General features: G+C 37.6%; 4 non-coding genes across 4 annotated transcripts; 2 read left to right on the top strand and 2 right to left on the bottom strand.

The window, feature by feature from the left end:
* Positions 1–3,599: 3,599 nt before the first annotated feature.
* TRNAM-CAU (transfer RNA methionine (anticodon CAU)) lies at positions 3,600–3,671 on the bottom strand. The gene has a single exon. It is a non-coding gene; the product is annotated as a tRNA-Met (tRNA).
* Positions 3,672–5,072: 1,401 nt separating this feature from the next.
* TRNAM-CAU (transfer RNA methionine (anticodon CAU)) lies at positions 5,073–5,144 on the top strand. The gene has a single exon. It is a non-coding gene; the product is annotated as a tRNA-Met (tRNA).
* A 16,433-nt stretch (positions 5,145–21,577) lies between these two features.
* On the top strand, positions 21,578–21,649 carry TRNAM-CAU (transfer RNA methionine (anticodon CAU)). Its single transcript has one exon. It is a non-coding gene; the product is annotated as a tRNA-Met (tRNA).
* A 267-nt stretch (positions 21,650–21,916) lies between these two features.
* Positions 21,917–21,988, bottom strand: TRNAM-CAU (transfer RNA methionine (anticodon CAU)). Its single transcript has one exon. It is a non-coding gene; the product is annotated as a tRNA-Met (tRNA).
* Between the last annotated feature and the right edge of the window lie 1,657 nt (positions 21,989–23,645).

The following is a 23,645-nucleotide window of genomic DNA, read 5'->3' as shown; positions in this document are numbered from 1 at the left end:
AAAAGCCCCTACTCAGTTCAGAGCTCTTCCCCCACGCAAGCTAGAACCAGCACAGTTCCAAATAACGATACCAAAAAACGATACCAAATATTTATTTAAGCTTCCCAGTTCATACAGTATATTAAATGGAGAACTTAAGGCCATATATTACAAGCGTTAAAATATATTTCCAGAGCTCAAACCAAACACTCTTTAATCATTTCTGACACACTCGATTTACTGAAACTCATACAGCAAAGCTTCACAAACAACACTATAGCCATATTAATCAAAAAAACGTTACACAGTCTTCGTCAAACAGAATAAAAAATAGTTTTCTTATGGGTTCCCTCTCACTCTGGAATCGAGGTAAATGAAAACGCAGATCGTTGGGCTTACACAGCTGCGCAATTACCTTCATTGGCAGAACAATTAATTCCAGCCTCAGACATAAAGCAACTGTTAAAATCAATGACCCTCAATTTATTAAAAGAAAAATGGAAGACATCTACAAGCAAACTAAGAGAGATAAAAGAAGATACTGGTCCATGGAACCCACATTCAATTAACAGATCGTACCAAGTTATCCTATCCCGTCTTCGGTTAGGACAATACACACTTACTCATGAACATTACCATTACCATTACCTCTTATTAGAGGTAATGGATTTTAATAAGGATAAGAGGATAAGAGCTATAAGTCATGCCGGTCAGTACACAAGTTTACCTGTTATTTACAAGATCATAGCTCTTGTCAAAATCTATTACCTATACCAATAACAATAAAACATGTGCTAACAGAATGTAGTGAATTCGACGCTTACAAAAAATCGATATCTCGATATTTAAACAATATGAAATACATTCTTAACCTTCAAACCGACTGTAAATCTCTTTTTCAATTCCTCAACAAATGTAACTTAACAAGTTAGATATAATGTACCTAAATTTATACTTTGTACATATATTGTATTTTCTTTACCCCGCTACTGACCTTCGTGGTAAATTTTTAAATAAAAAAAATGATCACTTTCACATGTTCCTCTGCATACTGTTATATCCTGTACCTTTAATCTTGTTTTCTGTTTAATGATTGCATATTCAAATATTATTGTGTCCAGGTATATGTTTGTATACTCTATGATGATAGAAGCCATTTAATATTTTTGGATTCTTTTCGCAGCATGTTAATTCGATTTCTATTCTCGTTTATACTGTCTTCACCATATGGATCAAAAACAATATTTTTGATTTTCTTCCCTACTCGTTCATTGAGATCTCCAAGTATTATTACTTCTCTAGATGTTCCAATTTTTCTCATGCAATCGTCTATTTATTCATAGAAATCATCCTTTTCTCAACTGTTGCATCGTATTTACTCCGTAGAGTCTCAGGATTGTCAATTTGTATCACCATATATCTAGGTTCATTTTTATTATTTTACTGCGGGATTGCTTTCCAGGTTTTAATATATTTTCTTAAAATCTACAAGAAAACTAACTTCTTTTAGCTGGCTGTATACTATGTATTACAAAAATTTTTATTTAAAAATCCATTTATAAAAGTTATAATATTAAAAAACCCTATCGGGCTACATCACAGAACGTTTTCGGAATTAATATTCCATCATCAGTGCTATCTGGATGTACATGTTTTACAAGCCACTAAATACATGGGTAAAAACCCTTTAAATGTTGTGAAATTAACTTTGTTACATTATTTAACCTTATAAACTAAGATGTTTAAGTTACAACAGAAATAGATAACATGGCAACGTAAGACTCTACTGGAAGTTGCTAGTCCTGAGACGAAGTGTCTACGAGGACTTGTTGATAGCAGCATATTTTCTTAGTTTTTTTCCGGATCAGTATTGACACTTGTTACCTTCATTGATATTTTGGCATACCACTAAAGAAATGGTCATGATATCCTAAGTTTTCAGACCCCTGTCTTTTTGTTTAAGTTGTTACAGCTTTGTCCACATTTACTTTTTTATATCATGTGTAACTTCAGTTATTTTCTTAGATAGGCATTGTGCCTTCCATGTAACATATGCCATTATCCTTCCTCTTTGCAATTTTCCTTTCCGTTTGATCAATAATTCATTCCTTTCATAGGCTTTGATTAGGTTTTTTAACATTTTATTTTTTTATGAATAATGAGGATGGCCCAATACTCGACCCCTTACCTTAAGGAATAGAGTTTATTCTCAGAGTGTCTTTCTCTTATACAGATGGCTTTCACTTCAGCTGAAAATTCTGTCTATCCGACTTGATGGTCCGCGAGTGGTTCCACCTATCCGACGATCCATTAAATGAACCGGTGAGCACACTGTCCTATCGGCCACCTGGGACGCGCCGTCTATCTCTTACCGGTTCCACCGATGGTAATTTTAAATCTAATTTCTACTAAAAATACAGCAGTACGCGATCTACAAAAGAGTCAATATGATACTTTGCATTGGAAAAAGTTTGGTTACATTGCATACACAAAGTGAAAACTAAACCAATTCTGGTGACAATGTGACAACTAATTTGATATACTAGCTTTTTAGATACTACAAGCCTCTCTTTTCGTTTGGGACCGATTTGTAAAATGCTCGACTATTTGACTGTTGCATATTTCTTTCCATTTCTTTATATTGTTATTGTTCTCATTTCATTTTTTTTCTCTCTAATTGTTTTTCTTGTTTCTCGTCGAGATGTACAGTTTTCTTAACTTTCTGTTGTTCCGTGTTGAAGCATAATGTTTCGATTTTTTTTATCTATCTTATATTTTTTCTTGGCATTCTTTATCAAAGAATCTGTTTCTGTTTCCTATTATTAGTTCTGCTGTCTCTGTAATTGATTTTTCCATTTGTTGCCATAGCCTTTCGACACCATGGCTCTGGTCTACTATATTTAGATGTTGTTTCACTTCCTGTACATAATTTTGTTAGATTTCATTATTTTACATTTTCTCGATGTTCCAATGTCCCAATGCTTCTTTCGTTTTTAAATTTCTGTGATGATATTCTCAACCTGATTTTTGTTCTCACTAGTTAATGGTATATATCTTCATCTATTATCCTTAGACATCTTACAATCCAGAACATAATGTCCATGTCTAGCATCGACAATTACGTGGTCAATTTGGTTCCGTGTGGAATAGTCATTAGAAATCCAAGTATGTTTATAAATGTTTTTATGTTGGAACATAATAGACTTTACAAGCATATTGTTAGCCGATGCTATGAGCTCTACGAGGCTTTGTTCACTATCGTTTTAGATATCGTGAAGGCAGTGTTGTACCATTTGTCACACTTATGTTCTTTGCCAATTTTTGCGTTCTTCAGATTATTTGCATGTCTTGTTTTGGGATTATCTCCAGCGTTTTGTTTATAGGGACATACTATATATTCCTAAATAGTTTTAAATATATTATAGACTTCCGTCACTTTAATTACTTATATACATATTTTTAAAGAAATATGTATATAAGGAATTAAGAAAATGTCTTTGTTCTCTTGCACTATTTAGTATTTAGTATTTAGTATTTTATCTTATAAAAATTTTTTATACAAAATGAATTTTATAATTTGATTCTGTAGGTATATAAATTAAAATTAAAAACAAAAATTATAGCAGAGCGTGGTTTCGATCCACGGACCTCTGGGTTATGGGCCCAGCACGCTTCCACTGCGCCACTCTGCTGTGATTGTTCCGTTGCCAGTTGACTGAACGCTCGCATGCTAGCAATTTTAATACAGTATCGTATTAGAGCAAGTGTTCCCAAACTGGAAGGCGCGCCCCCCCTGGGGAGCGTGGACATGTCAGGGGGGCGCGAGACAAAGTCAAAAATTAAATTAAATTTAGGTAGTCTTTCTAAAATTCAAATTAACCATGATATTTAGAAAATTAAAACAAGCCACTGTAACATCTTACTTTACACATAAATTTGAAATCGTGTAACGATGCCATGATCGTTTAACAGTTCGAACCGTGGGAGTGTCAATATTTGCGCATCCACTTCTACAACGTGAAGTCATAGTGGGATTCAGGACGGCTATTTAAGGCGTGTGAATAGCGGAATTAGACAGTCTTGCAGCTAGCGCTCTAGGCTCCCTGACTCGCCGGTGTACTGAACCAGCGAGACATTCTGGACAGAGATAGTTCCGTATTGAGGATCATACTCTGTCCCTAATCAAGCGGAACCCATCGGTATTGCGTATTGAGCATTACCGTGGATCTGCACAGAACCAACCGGGACGGAGAGATTTCCGTATTGAGGATCGTACCTCATCTGAACATCATCGTACCTGAATGTGAGCCGTTCAATGTGACAATAGGGCGCATTTGACAACCGAGCATTTCCTAGCACTTGCCTCCCTCCTTACCCCCCCCCCCCCCACCAGACGCAGGCCAGCTAACCGCAGCTAATCAATTGTGACAGGATACCTAGGCCTAGCCGGTGGCCTAGCCTGCACGTACTTTTGCATTATAAAAGCGTACATGTTGTGAATGTTACGTCTGGTCCCAACTATTGAGAATTCCATGGACTGCCAGGGTCACCAATGAGGAAGTGCTGAGAAGGATGGGTCGAGAAAAAAAATTGTTGAGAACAATAAAAGTACGCAAGACTGCATACCTTGGACATATATTGAGGAATGATAAATATAGTCTTCTGCAGGTCATCATGCAGGGTAGAGTCGATGACAAAAAGTGAATAGATAGTACGAGGAAGTCATGGCTGCGAAATATTCGAGACTGGACAAATATGACTGTAGACGAATTATTCCACGTTGCAAAAGACAGAGAAACTTTTAGAAATGTGGTCGCCAATCCTTAATGGGGACGGCATAGGAAGAAGAAGAAGAGGTGTTGTGAAATTTTAATTGCCGTTGTTAACTTTCATTGATTTCGTTAATTTGAGTGAGAGAAGTTATTGTAGTCAAGATGAGCTCAGCAAAGAAAAGTATAATGATGGTTATATCAAATATGGGTTCAAATGTGGCTGTGAAAATTTGAATATTCATAAGTTTAAATACGATCCTGTATTAAGATTATTGATAGGCACCATGGGAGCGATCAGTCAACTGGCAACGAAACGCCAACAGCAGAGTGGCGCAGTGGAAGCGTGCTGGGCCCATAACCCAGAGGTCCGTGGATCGAAACCACGCTCTGCTATAGTTATTTTTATTTTTAAATTTAATTATATAGACGTATAAGTAATATTCAAAAGTCTTAAAAATAGTTTTATAAAAAAAAATTAAATGGACACTTTAATGCATGGAAACAAAATTAATTTAAAAAAAAAATCATCAAGTTAGTTTCGTAGGGTGTTAAGAGAAGAATTTCGTAATTAAATAAGAATAATAATAATAAGTTAAGCTTTGCAGACGATCAAGTAGTGATTGCACAAGACCAAGACGACCTCAGCTACATGATGAAGAAACTGATAAGCAGATGGATAAAGAGAAAAACCGAATGGAGCCCCATAGGAAGGAGGAAAAGAGGACGACCCCGAAAATCCTGGAGGAACGAAGTAGACGACGCCATGAGTAAGAGAGGCCTAAACGATGGAGAATGGGACAACAGAGAGAGATGGAAACGGTTGAGCGAAAGAAGGCTGTGAATACTGTAGAATCCCTGAATATATATATATATATATATATATATATATATATATATATATATATATATATATATATATACATATATATATACATATATATATATATATATATATATATATATATATATATATATATAAATATATATATATATATATATATATATAGATACATATATATATATATATATATATATATATATATATTTGTATATATAATAATAATAATAATAATAATAATAACCTGTGGGAGTTTTTTGTCAGTTCTTCTATCAGGCGCGGCCCCCTGCGAATGGGGGATGCTCTCTGGGTATTCGTAGCGCAGATACCCAGAGGGTAGCAGGGATACCTGCCGTGGAACAAAAACTGACACCTGGCAGTAGGTATAAAATGCACACCCATGATAATGGAGTATAATAATTTATGTTTAGGGTCGCTGCCTGGGGATCGCCAGGGCACGTCTGGAGCCGGCGCTGGACGTGACAGCATGCGGGACGTCGGTGGCAGGGTGTTGAGGAGGCGGGCCCCTGTCATACAATCAGCTACAGCCCAACAAGAACAACAACCACAAGCGAGCCAAACAACAACAAGAGCTCCGCTCGCTGAAGGTGCTGCGCTGGAACATCAGCCGGCGCTCACTCAAGCGGGACGACCGAGGCAGCGCATGAAATGGACTGTGTCCATGAATGAAAATATTTTGCGCTTTTATTATAAGGTGACAAACCTCGGTCAAGAAACGATCGGCTATCGACAAAATCTGTATGCCGAATTTTGCAGAGAGTACCCAGAAATCCAAGTATCTGAACAACGAGTAGCAGATCAATACCGGGTCATTATCAGAAATAATCTGATCCCAGAGACTAGACGCAATAACATCAGAAGCGAAGTCGAACGGGAGATTCATAATCAAGAGGTAGTTGGAAATCAAGCCCTTAACGAAATACAAGAGCCAATTCCTGAGGTTGTCATACAAGAACAAGAAACTCAACCTGATAATACACAGCAGGAGAACGAGTTACGCGATAGCCTAGTTAACGAAATGGCACGCGCCGTACAAGAGTTTAATGGAACAAACCCACTTAGCAGACCACCGCTACCAAGAGTAAACTCTTGTAAGAAACTAGGAGTGCTGTTACAAATTGTGAACACTGAAGTTCTGCCCAATTATGTCGTAGAAGCCCATACATTGGAACATATGCACACGCTGATTTACTGTGCAGCAACAGCAATTGCTAATGTTATGGGCATTAAGACCAGAACACGACGGGGTACTAATATCGGAGGGGCAGATAACAGAGTTGCACCTTGGGAAAAACGGCTGCTAACGAAAATTGAATCATTACGTAGGGACATTGGTCAAATCACGGAATATGTTCGAGGAACAACAAGTAGAAAAGTAATCAGAAGAGCTGAAGAAATAATGCTAACCAACGCAAGACACTCACAATATAATCCAGAAAACAACACAGCACAACAGTGCCTGGATACATTAAAACAAAAGCTTTCCGTTTACTCAGGCCGACTAAGGAGATACAAAATTAGTAACAAACGAAAATGTGACAATACGCTTTTTGAAAATGCCGAGAAGGCGTTCTATCGGAAACTCAATTCTACTGCAGAAAGTGCCAATAAATCTTACCCAAGCCGAGAAGAAATCCATGAGTTTTGGGGAAATCAACTTTCCACACCAGCCGCTCTTAACACCAATGCTGGATGGATCGAAGATACGGCGCACAACTGCCAACACTACGTTACTGCTCCCTACGAACCCTTCACCACTGAAGAAGTTTCAAATATTATCAAAGAGCTTCATAACTGGAAATCTCCTGGACCAGATGGCGTTCAGAACTTCTGGCTTAAAAAGTTCTGGAGTATTCATGAGTGCCTATCAGCAGTAATTAATAACACTATTTCTAATCCGCAGGAAATACCATCTTTCCTAACCCAGGGAACAACTTATTTAATTCCCAAAGATCAAAATAACACCCAAGATCCAACCAAGTACCGCCCAATTACTTGTCTTCCAACTCTGTATAAATTGGTCACATCCTGTGTAGCCCGGCGTATCAACCAACACTGTGCTCTAAACAATATCATAGAGCCACAACAGAAAGGATGCGCTAAGGGTTCCATGGGCTGCAAAGAACAACTTATCATCGACTCTGTCATTTCTAACCAAGCATATAGCAAAAAACGGAATCTCTTTACTGCTTTCATCGACTACAAGAAAGCGTTTGATTCAGTGCCACATGAATGGCTTATAGATATATTAAAAATATATAAAGTCGATGATAACATAGTGACCTTTTTAAAACATATAATGTCAGATTGGAAGACAAAAATTCACCTCAAAATACCTGGTGAAAACAATATCGAAACTGAAAATATTGCAATCAACCGGGGCCTATTTCAAGGAGATTCGTTGAGCCCACTGTGGTTTTGTCTAGCGATGAACCCCCTATCCCAGATACTGAACTCAACTAACACAGGTTTTAGCATCAAAAACAACACCACTGTTGTTGCAAAGCTTAATCATCTATTGTATATGGATGATTTAAAACTACTAGCTTCCACTCGAAGCCACCTGGATCAGATGCTAAAAACAGTAGAAAATTTCTCTAATGATATTAGTATGCACTTCGGTCTTGACAAGTGCCGTGTCTTAAATATAATCAAAGGAAAGGTTCAGCCCGGCGGATTCGATATGCAAAACGGCCAGAACATCGAGGCCATGGGTGAAAATGATATGTATAAATACCTCGGAATAAAGCAAGCGCGGAAGATTGACCATAAGCAAATGAAAACTGAGATAACTACTGAGTTTATACGAAGGGTAAAACAGCTGCTTCGTTCACATCTTAACAGTAAAAATTTGTTTAAGGCACTAAACACCTACGCATGTTCCGCGCTTAGCTACTCATTTGGTATTGTTAAGTGGACAAAAACCGATATAGAAAACCTTCAGCGAAAAGTACGAACACACCTCACAAAGGCACAAAAACACCATCCTCGAAGTGCAGTAGAAAGAACGACATTACCGCGGTATTTAGGTGGACGAGGACTTATGGATATAAGTGAGCAACTAGAAAAACAAATTACTAATTTAAGAACTTATTTTCAGGTGCAGGCTGAGACATCTACTCTACATCGCGCGATTTGCGCAGTAGATGATACAACACCGATCAAACTGAGGGAACCAGAAATGCGCATAAACCATCTTACTAAGGACGAAAAAATGCGCACCTGGATGGGTAAACCTCTGCACGGGCGACATCCCCATGAGGTCAGTCAAGACCATGTCGACAATATAGCGTCGAACTATTGGCTGACATCAGGAAAGATGTTCCCTGAAACAGAAGGTTCACTACTGGCCATTCAGGATCAGGTTATACCAACAAAAAATTACCTGAAATATATCGTCAAAGACCCTCAGGTCCAAAACGACAAATGCCGATATGGATGTCAAGCCCAAGAAACCATCCAACATCTTACCGGGGGCTGCCAGGCATTTGCTGCAACTGACTATAAGGAACGGCATGACTCAGTAGGAAAGATCCTCCATCAAGAGATAGCTTTTAAACTGGGACTTCTACAAACAAACCATCTCCCATATTATCAATACGTTCCTGAGAGTATGCTTGAGAATGACAACTACAAGCTATACTGGGATCGCACTGTGCTCACAGACCAAACTGTAGCACATAACAGACCAGATCTCGTGCTAGTTAATAAACTTACAAGACAAACAACACTAATCGATGTGGCGATACCTAACAACAATAATCTGCGTGTTAAGTACAACGAAAAGATCGCCAAGTACAGAGATCTGGAAATACAAATAAGGAGACAATGGAGAATGGAAAGTACCCAGACGATACCTATTATTCTGTCTACCACTGGAGTCATCCCGAAGAACCTTCTAGAAAACATAAGAAAGCTGGGTCTAAATGAACATCTATATAAGATCATGCAGAAAGCTGTGTTACTTTCGACGTCCAGATGCGTTCGAAAATTTTTGGGAGATACACCGATGTACCAAGTCACCTAGGACTCGATAACATGGAAAGAGTCCCACCAGAGCTCAATCCTTTTGATACCGTAGGTATCTGGGATGAGTGAATTTTCCCCTTAGAGGGAGTGTGAGCCGTATGGCTAAATCTGGATAATAATAAATCTGTATGCCGAATTTTGCAGAGAGTACCCAGAAATCCAAGTATCTGAACAACGAGTAGCAGATCAATACCGGGTAATTATCAGAAATAATCTGATCCCAGAGACTAGACGCAATAACATCAGAAGCGAAGTCGAACGGGAGATTCATAATCAAGAGGTAGTTGGAAATCAAGCCCTTAACGAAATACAAGAGCCAATTCCTGAGGTTGTCATACAAGAACAAGAAACTCAACCTGATAATACACAGCAGGAGAACGAGTTGCGCGATAGCCTAGTTAACGAAATGGCACGCGCCGTACAAGAGTTTAATGGAACAAACCCACTTAGCAGACCACCGCTACCAAGAGTAAACTCTTGTAAGAAACTAGGAGTGCTGTTACAAATTGTGAACACTGAAGTTCTGCCCAATTATGTCGTAGAAGCCCATACATTGGAATATATGCACACGCTGATTTACTGTGCAGCAACAGCAATTGCTAATGTTATGGGCATTAAGACCAGAACACGACGGGGTACTAATATCGGAGGGGCAGATAACAGAGTTGCACCTTGGGAAAAACGGCTGCTAACGAAAATTGAATCATTACGTAGGGACATTGGTCAAATCACGGAATATGTTCGAGGAACAACAAGTAGAAAAGTAATCAGAAGAGCTGAAGAAATAATGCTAACCACCGCAAGACACTCACAATATAATCCAGAAAACAACACAGCACAACAGTGCCTGGATACATTAAAACAAAAGCTTTCCGTTTACTCAGGCCGACTAAGGAGATACAAAATTAGTAACAAACGAAAATGTGACAATACGCTTTTTGAAAATGCCGAGAAGGCGTTCTATCGGAAACTCAATTCTACTGCAGAAAGTGCCAATAAATCTTACCCAAGCCGAGAAGAAATCCATGAGTTTTGGGGAAATCAACTTTCCACACCAGCCGCTCTTAACACCAATGCTGGATGGATCGAAGATACGGCGCACAACTGCCAACACTACGTTACTGCTCCCTACGAACCCTTCACTACTGAAGAAGTTTCAAATATTATCAAAGAGCTTCATAACTGGAAATCTCCTGGACCAGATGGCGTTCAGAACTTCTGGCTTAAAAAGTTCTGGAGTATTCATGAGTGCCTATCAGCAGTAATTAATAACACTATTTCTAATCCGCAGGAAATACCATCTTTCCTAACCCAGGGAACAACTTATTTAATTCCCAAAGATCAAAATAACACCCAAGATCCAACCAAGTACCGCCCAATTACTTGTCTTCCAACTCTGTATAAATTGGTCACATCCTGTGTAGCCCGGCGTATCAACCAACACTGTGCTCTAAACAATATCATAGAGCCACAACAGAAAGGATGCGCTAAGGGTTCCATGGGCTGCAAAGAACAACTTATCATCGACTCTGTCATTTCTAACCAAGCATATAGCAAAAAACGGAATCTCTTTACTGCTTTTATCGACTACAAGAAAGCGTTTGATTCAGTGCCACATGAATGGCTTATAGATATATTAAAAATATATAAAGTCGATGATAACATAGTGACCTTTTTAAAACATATAATGTCAGATTGGAAGACAAAAATTCACCTCAAAATACCTGGTGAAAACAATATCGAAACTGAAAATATTGCAATCAACCGGGGCCTATTTCAAGGAGATTCGTTGAGCCCACTGTGGTTTTGTCTAGCGATGAACCCCCTATCCCAGATACTGAACTCAACTAACACAGGTTTTAGCATCAAAAATAACACCACTGTTGTTGCAAAGCTTAATCATCTATTGTATATGGATGATTTAAAACTACTAGCTTCCACTCGAAGCCACCTGGATCAGATGCTAAAAACAGTAGAAAATTTCTCTAATGATATTAGTATGCACTTCGGTCTTGACAAGTGCCGTGTCTTAAATATAATCAAAGGAAAGGTTCAGCCCGGCGGATTCGATATGCAAAACGGCCAGAACATCGAGGCCATGGGTGAAAATGATATGTATAAATACCTCGGAATAAAGCAAGCTCGGAAGATTGACCATAAGCAAATGAAAACTGAGATAACTACTGAGTTTATACGAAGGGTAAAACAGCTGCTTCGTTCACATCTTAACAGTAAAAATTTGTTTAAGGCACTAAACACCTACGCATGTTCCGCGCTTAGCTACTCATTTGGTATTGTTAAGTGGACAAAAACCGATATAGAAAATCTTCAGCGAAAAGTACGAACACACCTCACAAAGGCACAAAAACACCATCCTCGAAGTGCAGTAGAAAGAACGACATTACCGCGGTATTTAGGAGGACGAGGACTTATGGATATAAGTGAGCAACTAGAAAAACAAATTACTAATTTAAGAACTTATTTTCAGGTGCAGGCTGAGACATCTACTCTACATCGCGCGATTTGCGCAGTAGATGATACAACACCGATCAAACTGAGGGAACCAGAAATGCGCATAAACCATCTTACTAAGGACGAAAAAATGCGCACCTGGATGGGTAAACCTCTGCACGGGCGACATCCCCATGAGGTCAGTCAAGACCATGTCGACAATATAGCGTCGAACTATTGGCTGACATCAGGAAAGATGTTCCCTGAAACAGAAGGTTCACTACTGGCCATTCAGGATCAGGTTATACCAACAAAAAATTACCTGAAATATATCGTCAAAGACCCTCAGGTCCAAAACGACAAATGCCGATATGGATGTCAAGCCCAAGAAACCATCCAACATCTTACCGGGGGCTGCCAGGCATTTGCTGCAACTGACTATAAGGAACGGCATGACTCAGTAGGAAAGATCCTCCATCAAGAGATAGCTTTTAAACTGGGACTTCTACAAACAAACCATCTCCCATATTATCAATACGTTCCTGAGAGTATGCTTGAGAATGACAACTACAAGCTATACTGGGATCGCACTGTGCTCACAGACCAAACTGTAGCACATAACAGACCAGATCTCGTGCTAGTTAATAAACTTACAAGACAAACAACACTAATCGATGTGGCGATACCTAACAACAATAATCTGCGTGTTAAGTACAACGAAAAGATCGCCAAGTACAGAGATCTGGAAATACAAATAAGGAGACAATGGAGAATGGAAAGTACCCAGACGATACCTATTATTCTTTCTACCACTGGAGTCATCCCGAAGAACCTTCTAGAAAACATAAGAAAGCTGGGTCTAAATGAACATCTATATAAGATCATGCAGAAAGCTGTGCTACTTTCGACGTCCAGATGCGTTCGAAAATTTTTGGGAGATACACCGATGTACCAAGTCACCTAGGACTCGATAACATGGAAAGAGTCCCACCAGAGCTCAATCCTTTTGATACCGTAGGTATCTGGGATGAGTGAATTTTCCCCTTAGAGGGAGTGTGAGCCGTATGGCTAAATCTGGATAATAATAATAATAATAAGTCCCTAATGAAGTCCCCAACGAGCAGATTCCTGAGCTTCTCGTACAAGAAACTCAACCTAATAATACACAGCAGGACAATAACGAGTTGCACGATAGTCTGGTAAACGAGATGGCACGCGCTGTACAAGAGTTTAGTGAAACAAACCCACTTAGCAGACCACCGCTACCAAAAATAAACTCTTCTAAGAAACTAGGAGCGCTGTTACAAATTGTGAATACTGAAGTCCTACCCAATTATATCACAGATGCCCACACATTAGAATATTTGCATATGCTGATTTACTGTGCAGCAACAGCAATTGCTAATGTTATGGGCATTAAGATCAGAACACGACGGGGTACCAACATCGGAAGGACTGGTAACAGAATAGCACCCTGGGAAAAACGACTGCTGGGGAAGATTGAATTACTGCGTAGGGACATTGGACAAATAACAGAATACATAAGAGGAGTAAGAAGTAGAAAAATCATCAAAAGAGCTGAAGAAATATTGTTTAACACTCTAAGACACTCACGACATGATCCAGAAAACAACACACCTCAACAATGCCTGGACACATTAAAACAAAAACTATCTGTTTACTCAGGCCGCCTGAGGAGGTACAAGGTTAGTAACCACCGGAAATGCGACAACATACTTTTTGAGCAAGCAGAGAAGGCTTTCTATAGGAAACTTAATTCCACTGTAGAAAATGCAAATAATAAATCCTACCCAAGCCAAGAAGAAATTCATGAGTTTTGGGGAAACCAACTTTCGACGCCAGCTACTCATAATAACAATGCTGGATGGATTGAACAAACGACGAACAACTGTCAACACTACAGTAATATTCCTTATGAACCTTTCACCACTGAAGAAGTCTCGAACATTATCAAAGAGCTTCATAACTGGAAATCTCCTGGACCAGACGGAGTTCAAAACTTCTGGCTAAAGAAGTTTTGGAGTGTTCATGAGCTTTTAACAGTATTTATTAATAATATTATTTCTAATTCACAGGAAATACCATCATTTCTTACTCAGGGAACCACTTATCTAATACCGAAGGATCAAAGTAATACCCAAGATCCAGCAAAGTACCGCCCAATTACTTGTCTTCCAACTTTGTACAAATTGGTCACATCCTGTGTGGCCCGGCGTATCTACCAACATTGTGCTCTGAACAATATCATAGAGCCTCAACAGAAAGGATGCGCTAAGGGCTCCATGGGCTGCAAAGAACAACTTATTATCGACTCAGTCATTTCTAACCAGGCATACACCAAAAAAAGAAACCTGTTTACTGCCTTCATTGACTACAAGAAGGCTTTTGATTCAGTGCCGCATGAATGGCTGGTAGATATATTAAGAATATATAAAGTCGATGATAATCTCGTGACCTTTTTAAAGAATATAATGGCAGAGTGGAAGACTAAAATTCACCTTCAAATACCGGGTGAAATTAATATCGAAACTGAAAATATCCCTATTAACCGGGGGCTTTTCCAGGGGGACTCGTTGAGTCCACTTTGGTTCTGCCTAGCAATGAACCCACTATCTCAGCTGCTGAACTCTACTGACTCAGGTTTTAGCATCAAAAATAACAACACTGTTGTAGCGAAGCTTAATCATCTGTTGTATATGGATGATTTAAAATTAATGGCTTCCACTCGAAACCACCTAGATGAGATGCTAAAAACTGTAGAAAATTTCTCAAATGATATCAGTATGAATTTTGGACTAGACAAGTGCCGTATACTAAATATAGTCAGAGGAAAGATTCAGCCCGGAGGTTTCGATATGCAAGATGGCCAAAACATCGAGGCAATGGGTGAAAATGATATGTACAAATATCTCGGAGTAAAACAAGCGCGGAAAATTGACCATAAACAAATGAAAACTGAACTAACTTCGGAGTTCGTACGAAGAGTAAGACAACTAAATCGGTCATATCTTAATAGTAAAAATTTGTTTAAGGCATTAAATACGTACGCCTGTTCCGCGCTGAGCTACTCATTTGGTATTATAAAGTGGTCAAAAACAGATATAGAGGATCTTCAGCGGAAAGTAAGAACACTTCTCACAAAGGCGCAAAAACATCACCCACGCAGTGCAGTAGAGAGAACAACATTACCGCGGTATCAAGGGGGAAGAGGACTTATGGATATAGGTGAGCAATTGGATAAACAAATTGCTAATTTAAGAACTTATTTTCAGGTACAGGCTGAGACATCTACTTTACATCGAGCAATTTGCGCAGTAGATGATACGACGCCGCTTAAACTGAGGGAACAAGAAATGCGCATAAACCACCTGACTAAACAAGACAAAATGCGCACCTGGATGAGTAAACCTCTGCATGGGCGACATCTCAATGAGATCAGCCAAGAATATGTCGACAATACAGCGTCGAACTATTGGTTGACATCAGGAAAGATGTTTCCCGAGACTGAGGGTTTCCTACTTGCCATTCAGGATCAGGTTATTCCAACTAAAAATTACCTGAAATATATTGTTAAAGATCCCCAAGTCCAAAATGACAAATGCCGATATGGATGCCAAGCCCAAGAAACCATCCAACATCTTACCGGTGGCTGCCAGGCATTTGTCGGTACTGATTATAAAGAACGCCATGACTCAGTAGGAAAGATTATCCACCAAGAACTAGCTGACAAACTGGGACTTCTCCAAACCGACCATCTTCCTTATTATCAATACGTCCCTGATAGAATGCTTGAAAATGACAACTACAAGCTATACTGGGACCGCACTGTGCTTACAGACCAACCAGTGGCCCATAATAGACCCGATCTCATACTAGTTAATAAAATTACTAGGCAAACAACACTTATTGATGTGACGATACCCAACACCAATAATTTACGTGTTAAATACAACGAAAAGATCGCCAAGTACAGAGATCTAGAAATACAAATCAGGAGACAATGGAGAATGGAAAGTACCCAGACGATACCCATTATTCTTTCTACCACTGGAGTCATCCCGAAGAGCCTCCTAGAAAACATAAAAAAGCTGGGTCTAAACGAACATCTATATAAGATTATGCAGAAAGCTGTGTTACTTTCGACGTCCAGATGCGTACGAAAATTTTTGGGAGATACACCGACATACCAAGTCACCTAGGACTCGATAACATGGAAAGAGTCCCACCAGAGCTCAATCCTTTTGATACCGTAGGTATCTGGGATGAGTGAATTTTCCCCTTAGAGGGAGTGTGAGCCGTATGGCTAAATCTGGATAATAATAACTTACCTAATACTGCCCAATTACTTGTCTTCCAACTTTGTACAAACTGGTCACATCCTGTGTAGCCAGGCGTATCGACCAACAATGTACTCTAAACAATATCATAGAGCCTCAACAGAAACGATGCGCTAAGGACTCCATGGGTTGCAAAGAAAAATTTATTATCGACTCAGTCATTTCTAAAATTCACCTTCAAATACCTGGCGAAAACAACATCGAAACTGAAGATATTCCAATTAACCGGGGCCTTTTCCACGAGGACTCGTTGAGTCCTCTTTGGTTCTGCCTAGCGATGAACCAACTATCTCAGCTACTGAACTCCACTGACTCAGGTTTTAGCATAAAAAATAATATTACATACTATTGTGGCGAAGCTTATTCATCTGCTGTATATGGATAAATTGAAATTAGTGGCTTCCACTCGAAATCACTTGGACTAGATACTAAAAACTGTGGAAAAATTCTCAAATATCAGTATGCACTTTGAACTGGACAAGTGCCGTGTTCTAAATATAGTCGGAGCAAAGGTTCAAATCGGAAGTTTCGATATGCAAGATGGCCAAAAACATTTATGCAATGGGTAAAAATGATATGTATATATATCTCGGAATAAAGCAAGCGCTAAAAATGGACCATAAACTAATGAAAACCGAACTAACTTCTGAGTTTGTGTACAGACTAAGAAAACTAAATCGGTCATATCTTAATAGCAAAAATTTGTTTAAGGCATCAAATACGTAGGCCTGCTTCGCGCTTAGCTACTCATTTGGTATTATAAAGTGGTCAAAAACGGATATTTAAAGTCTTCAGCGAAAAGTGTGAACTCTTTTCACAAAGGCGCAAAAACACCATCCACACAGTGCAATAGAGAGAACAACATTACTTATGGACATAGGTGAGCAACTGGATAAACAGGTTTTGATGAATTTAAGAACCTATTCTCAGGCGCAGGCTGAGATATCTACTTTACAAAGCCGCTTAAACTGAAGAAACAAGAAATGTACATAAATCACCTGACTAAGCAAGAAAAAATGCACACCTGCATCAGTAAACCTCTGTATAGCCGACATCTCAATGAGATCAGCCAAAAATATGTCAACAATACAGTGTCTAACTATTGGTTGCCATCAGGAAAGATGTTTCCCGAGACAGATGGTTTCCTACTTGCTATTCAGGATTAGGTTATTGCAACTAATAATTACCTGAGATATATTGTTAAAGATCTTCAAGTCCAAAATGACAAATGCCGATATGGATGCCCAGCCCAAGAAACCATCCAACATCTTACCGGGGGCTGCTAGGCGTTTGTCCGTACTGATTATAAAGAACGCCATGACCTAGTAGGAAAGATTATCCACCAAGAACTGGCTAATAAACTGGGACTTCTCCAAACCGACCATCTTCCTTATCATCAATACGTCCCTGACAGAATGCTTGAAAACAACAACTACAAGCTATACTGGGACCGCACTGTGGTCACAGACCAACCAGTAGCACATAATAGACTGGTTCCTATACTAGTTATAAATTTACTAGGCAAACAACACTAATTGATGTGGCGATGCCTAACAACAATAATTTGCGTGTTAAATCATATTATTTCATAAATTTTGACATTTTTCCACACAGAAGCAATTTTGACATTATTTGTGAACCGATAATTTGGATGCGGCCAATACCGTAGATGCGTACGGACTTAGCCGACATACTGTCGGTAAAACAGATGGTAAAATTATTTTGAAAACACCTAATGTCATTAAATAACTATCTTTTGATACTATTTGAACAAAAAAACTACAGAAATATTCGCATTAAAGTATGGTAGATCGGGACAGGGCCCATTTATGAGCCCTTTAGACACATATACCTCCTAAGACGGGTCCATTGCATCAAATACAATAGTTGTAGTTGGATTTTTCAGGGTTAAATGTTATATCCGCGATGGCAAAAACACACTTCGACCTCCCGCAACAACATTTTAACGCAGAATACCACGTAAGTTTGCCGTGACAGCTAACTCACGAAACCTTACACCTATAACATGGTCAGTTCAAAGTAACTAGTCTGTACAGGGTAAGATATGCAATGCTAACCTTATGGGAATTTCGCCAAGACGTTGTCAGTTTTATGCAGTGAGCCATGGTGTTCTCTATTGTCTATCTTTCAAAACAAACGGAATAAACCAGGAGTTCTAAACAAGTCCTCACGTACAATTTTATGTAATTTACAAATATCGTTTGCTAATAATTTTACATAATATTATACATTATTTGTTTTTAATAGTAACTTATCAACTTTTATCTTTTATTAGTAGCAGTAGTATAATAAAATGTGCATTAAATAAACATTTGTTTCAAAGTTTAAAATAATTCCGGTAATATCTACTAACTGCCAAATATAAAATGTTATTTATGTCCCTGCGGTGCTAATTACTGCCATAATGGGTAAGGAATTTGTAATTTTGGTTGATATCAACTGCAAATACTTTCTTCTAGGTTATCCAGTAATTAAGAAGCAATTAGAGTAATTCTTGTACAGAATATGTTCAAAAGCTTGATACATCCAGGGCCTTAATTAGTCTTTATTTGTTCTTCGGGGCGCGTAAACATATTCAAGTTACGATTATTTGTACCATCTTGGATGTACTGTTTTGTTATTATTTGTTGGTGGCTGTTGTTGTGATTTGCTGTTGGCAATTATTGTTATTTTCTGTTGTTGGTTATTGTTATATTTGACGCCGAATTTTTACCGCAAAATGGAGGAAATTGTCCAATGGAAACGTGGAAAAGCTCTGAAACTTTCAAAGAAGCAGATACTAATGAATATTATTAATTATTATCTTAATCAGGATAACAACGATTCTGTATCAAGTGTAATTAGGAAAGTGTCATTTCGCATACGACAGGAATATTCATCACCTGGATTACAATCTCCATTACAAGAGCATGCCCAAGAAGCGAAAGGTTATTAATTCTCGTGACAACAAGCACGATGAAGGTGTCAGAGGCCAAATTCGTAGAATAGTTCATCAATTTTTTCGTGACAGCATACCACCAACAATAAACACCATATTGGCTGTTGTAAATGTCGAAGAAACTTTGCCCAACTTTTCACGGGCCACGCTACATTGCTTGCTGAGTGATACGGATTTTGTGTTTACAAAACGTGGCAGAAATTCAATTTTGATTGAAAAACCAGAAATCATCTCGTGGCGTCATCGTTATTTAAATGCAGTTCGTAAATACCGTGCAGAAGGATACAACATAGTGTATTTGGATGAATCATGGGTAAATATCGGGCAAAGTATGAAAAAAGAATGGGTTGATAAAACAATTACATCTCATCGCGATGCTTTTGTTCGTGGTCTGACAACAGGATTAAAAGCTCCAACAGCTCGTGGTGTACGGTTCGTTTTATTGCACGCAGGATCTACCAGTGGATTTGTTGATGGAGCAGAGCTTCTTTTGGCAAAGAAAAATACTTAGGACTACCACGACAAAATGGATGGACCGAACTTCGAAGATTGGTTCGAAAATAACTTAATGCTAAATTTGCCAGAAAAAACTGTTGTGGTAATGGACAATGCCTCCTATCACAGCAGAAAGTCAGAACAAATTCCCAACAGTTCAACACTAACAAAGATATTCAAGAATGGCTTCTGTCACCCTATCACTGTAAACTCAATCCCATGGAAATGGTTTGGAGTGAAGTGAAACGGTATATAGCTGGACGCAACGCGAGTTTTAAAGAAGCTGAAATGCGAAATTTAATTACAGCAGCGTACCAGGTCATTACGCCAGAGAAATGGAAAAACTACGTAAACCACGTAATAACAACAGAAAAAAAATATGGGAAATCCACAATTTGTTGGATGATATCGAACCAATTATTATAAATATAAATAACGGAGATAGTGATGACAGTGACGATAATAATGGTGATGATGATAGTGAAGCAGAGACTAAATGTGACAGCGATTGACAGAAAAAGGAACTAAATATAATGGTGTACAATTACGATTACTTACACACGAAAGTAAATACAATGACTTCTTTTATTTTCAACTTATTTATTAGTTTTATGTTCGGATATTTCTACGTTTTGTTACTGCCAACATATACAGTGCGGTTTTTAAAAGTCCTTCCCCCCTTAACTTTTGAACGGAACAATACATAAATAAAATGTTTCGATTTTATTTAAATCTATAAACAAATGGTTTGTATCGCCAGCAGCAGATACTGTAAAATTAAAAACAAACTGCTTGTGTGACATAAATAAAAGGCATTTCTTAATTTCTATTTTATTTTAATTTAACCCAAGTATGTTGTAGCAAATATTATTTATGTTTGAGAATCACTGTTTATAGTTTTTTGGCGGTTTATTATTTTAAAACTTGCTTGCCGTACGTCAATACCCTGCGTTCCCCAATGACATGCAGTAGAATAATCGGTCTATAATTTTGATTTCTTATATGTCTCTTTTTTTGAATAATAATAACGTGTTTGCTTGATTTCAGCTACTGGATGTTTCTTGTGCTTTATATTGTGTTCATTAAGATATGCAAATCTTCTCTTGCAACTTTTACGCCGTTTTTAACCATTTCAACTGTAATTTCTCCCTGGTGATTTATTATTCTTCATTTCTTTAAATGCCTTTTTTTCCTGGTTGACTATTATGGAGAAACTAAGATCAAAATGGATGTTTTACTCGTTAGCTAGCCCCTGGATGATCATTCGAAAATGGCTTTTTTAAAAAATCGAGGAAAACCAATAAAACAATTCGAATTTTGCAAAAACTACTATACCGATTGAGTCAATCTTTCGCACATCATTTAAATAGGTACATAAAAACTTTTCACATAATATTCCAAAGAACAAAAATGTCGGTTTTTTCATTTACTTAATTATTATTTAAAAAAAACATGACGTGTGTACCCAATTATTCATGACTTATGAGATAAGACGCATTTTGTATTAATTTTCTGAAGACTTTCCAACAAGTAAAATAATTTTCGTAACTTTTCATTGATTTTACATCTCTATTGCGTACTGTAATTTATAATATTTTTGAAAATTTTTTAAAATATTGTATCTAAAGTGTATTAACCTATATTAAGTTAATATAATTATCTCAAGCTTTTTATAAGCAGAGTGGCGCAGTGGAAGCGTGCTGGGCCCATAACCCAGAGGTCCGTGGATCGAAACCACGCTCTGCTAACTTTTTTATATTTTTTGTTCTTAAAATATGGATTAATTTTTCTATAATAATTCTATTAGTTTGTTCGAAAATACTTAATAAATGTTAATTGTTAGGAAGTATAGGTAATAACTATCCGGACATATTTTTAATTATATCTAAGTAGATATCTAACTACTACTTCAGAAAATCCAAACATGTAAACTAAATCATTAATCATGATAAATTTCTTTTTATTTTTATTAATGTCTATATTTTAAATTTAAGCGTTAATCTTAAAAAAACTTTAGCAGAGCGTGGTTTCGATCCACGGACCTCTGGGTTATGGGCCCAGCACGCTTCCACTGCGCCACTCTGCTGATGTTGTTACCAAGCTATTTAATTGATCACACACGAGCAGGTATGAATTCAGAGGCGGATTTAGCATTTATAGTCATTCTTAGACAATTAATAATCGAACCGTTTGGCCGAACATTAAACGAAAAAAGAGTTTTTAGAACCTTTTGATTTTCTTGAATTTGCTGAGCAAAATTTCAACAAGATCTGTAATAAAAAACAAACAAAATGTGTAAAAACTCATTTCTGTAGGAATAGGTACCTAATTTATAAAACTCTACATACCTATTTAGTGGTCATATTATATGGAATCATTTGTAATAAACCGTTTTTTTTTATTTTGCATAATGGGCAGTAGGTAATGCAGTATAAACTTCTTGTAAGTCTTCAGGCTCCCAAGGTCTTATAATTTTATGACTTTTTCGGCCGTAAATTAATAGTGTAGAAATCTGAAATTCTGATTTTTGTAGAAAATTTATAATTTGAATATTTAGATCTAGTCCATTCGCTCAAATTGAGAATATTTTGACAGATTTATTGTCAGAAACAGGCCTATCACTATTAATACCTCAAATAAACTTACTGTTGCAAACTTCTTTCATTTAAAAAATAATAATCATAACTAATAAACTTTCCATTTGTAAATTTGTATATGCTACTATAAAATCTTAAAAATATACTTTTGTTTTAATTGATGCAGTTTTATTATCTTAATAAACTGCGTATGAATATTATTTTAATTAAAAATATTTAAAAAGGCGCCAACCTAAACTCTAAACATATGCTACAGAGCCCCCCTCCTAAACTTTTTACATCAAACTTTTTGGAAATCCCAATAAGTGTAAATTAAATCAATAATATTTGTGATTATTTTAAGTTTAATTTTAATTTACAGCCATAAAATAATTTACTTTATTTTGACGTTTCGATTTTCACATGAAAATTACCGACAGGACGTCCCACGACACGCCAGTTGACACCGCGTACCATAAACCGGGGGCATGGGACACATATTCGACTACGAGCTTTTTAACTGCAATAACTTTAATTTTCGCTATTGGAGCTAGAATTACCGAGGCTACTGGCTCCAGACTTACCCTCCAATTGATCCTCGTTAAAGGGTTTAGAGTGTACCTACTCATTCCGATTACGAGGCCTTAAATGAGTCCCATATCGTTATTTTTCGTCACTACCTCCCCGTGTCGGGAGTGGATTTGAGCACTTGCTGCCTTCCTTGGATATAGTTCTCAGGCTCCCTCTCCAGAATCGGATCCTGAGTCCCTGTTACCCATTAAAACCATGGTAGGTATAGAACCTAACATCGACAGTTGATAAGGCATAGAAACGTCAAAATAAACTTATTTTAAAGTAAAAGTGTAACTTATTCCCAATAAAAATAGTAAATTATATTAGGATGACACAAAGATAGCTTCAGTTTCTCACTATCCCTTTTACTCTGTTAAACTCTTTTGTACTCCCTGGATACTACAATAAAGTTTTAAAAACTGTGAGTAAGTTTTCAACTACTTTCACAGAACCTACTTCAAAAAAATTTAAGAAAAATCATGGTGATTGGTGGTCAATAGAAGTCACTTTCTCAATTTTTTTAAATTTTTGATGCGCTCAAGGAATATCTTAGTATTGTTACGTAAAACAATATGAGTCATATTAAAAAAACAT

This window comes from Diabrotica undecimpunctata, chromosome 2 (genome assembly GCF_040954645.1).
Source record: "Diabrotica undecimpunctata isolate CICGRU chromosome 2, icDiaUnde3, whole genome shotgun sequence".
Classification (NCBI taxonomy): domain Eukaryota; kingdom Metazoa; phylum Arthropoda; class Insecta; order Coleoptera; family Chrysomelidae; genus Diabrotica; species Diabrotica undecimpunctata.
Note: the sequence above shows the minus strand (reverse complement) of the source record. Positions and strands in the feature narration are given on the sequence as shown.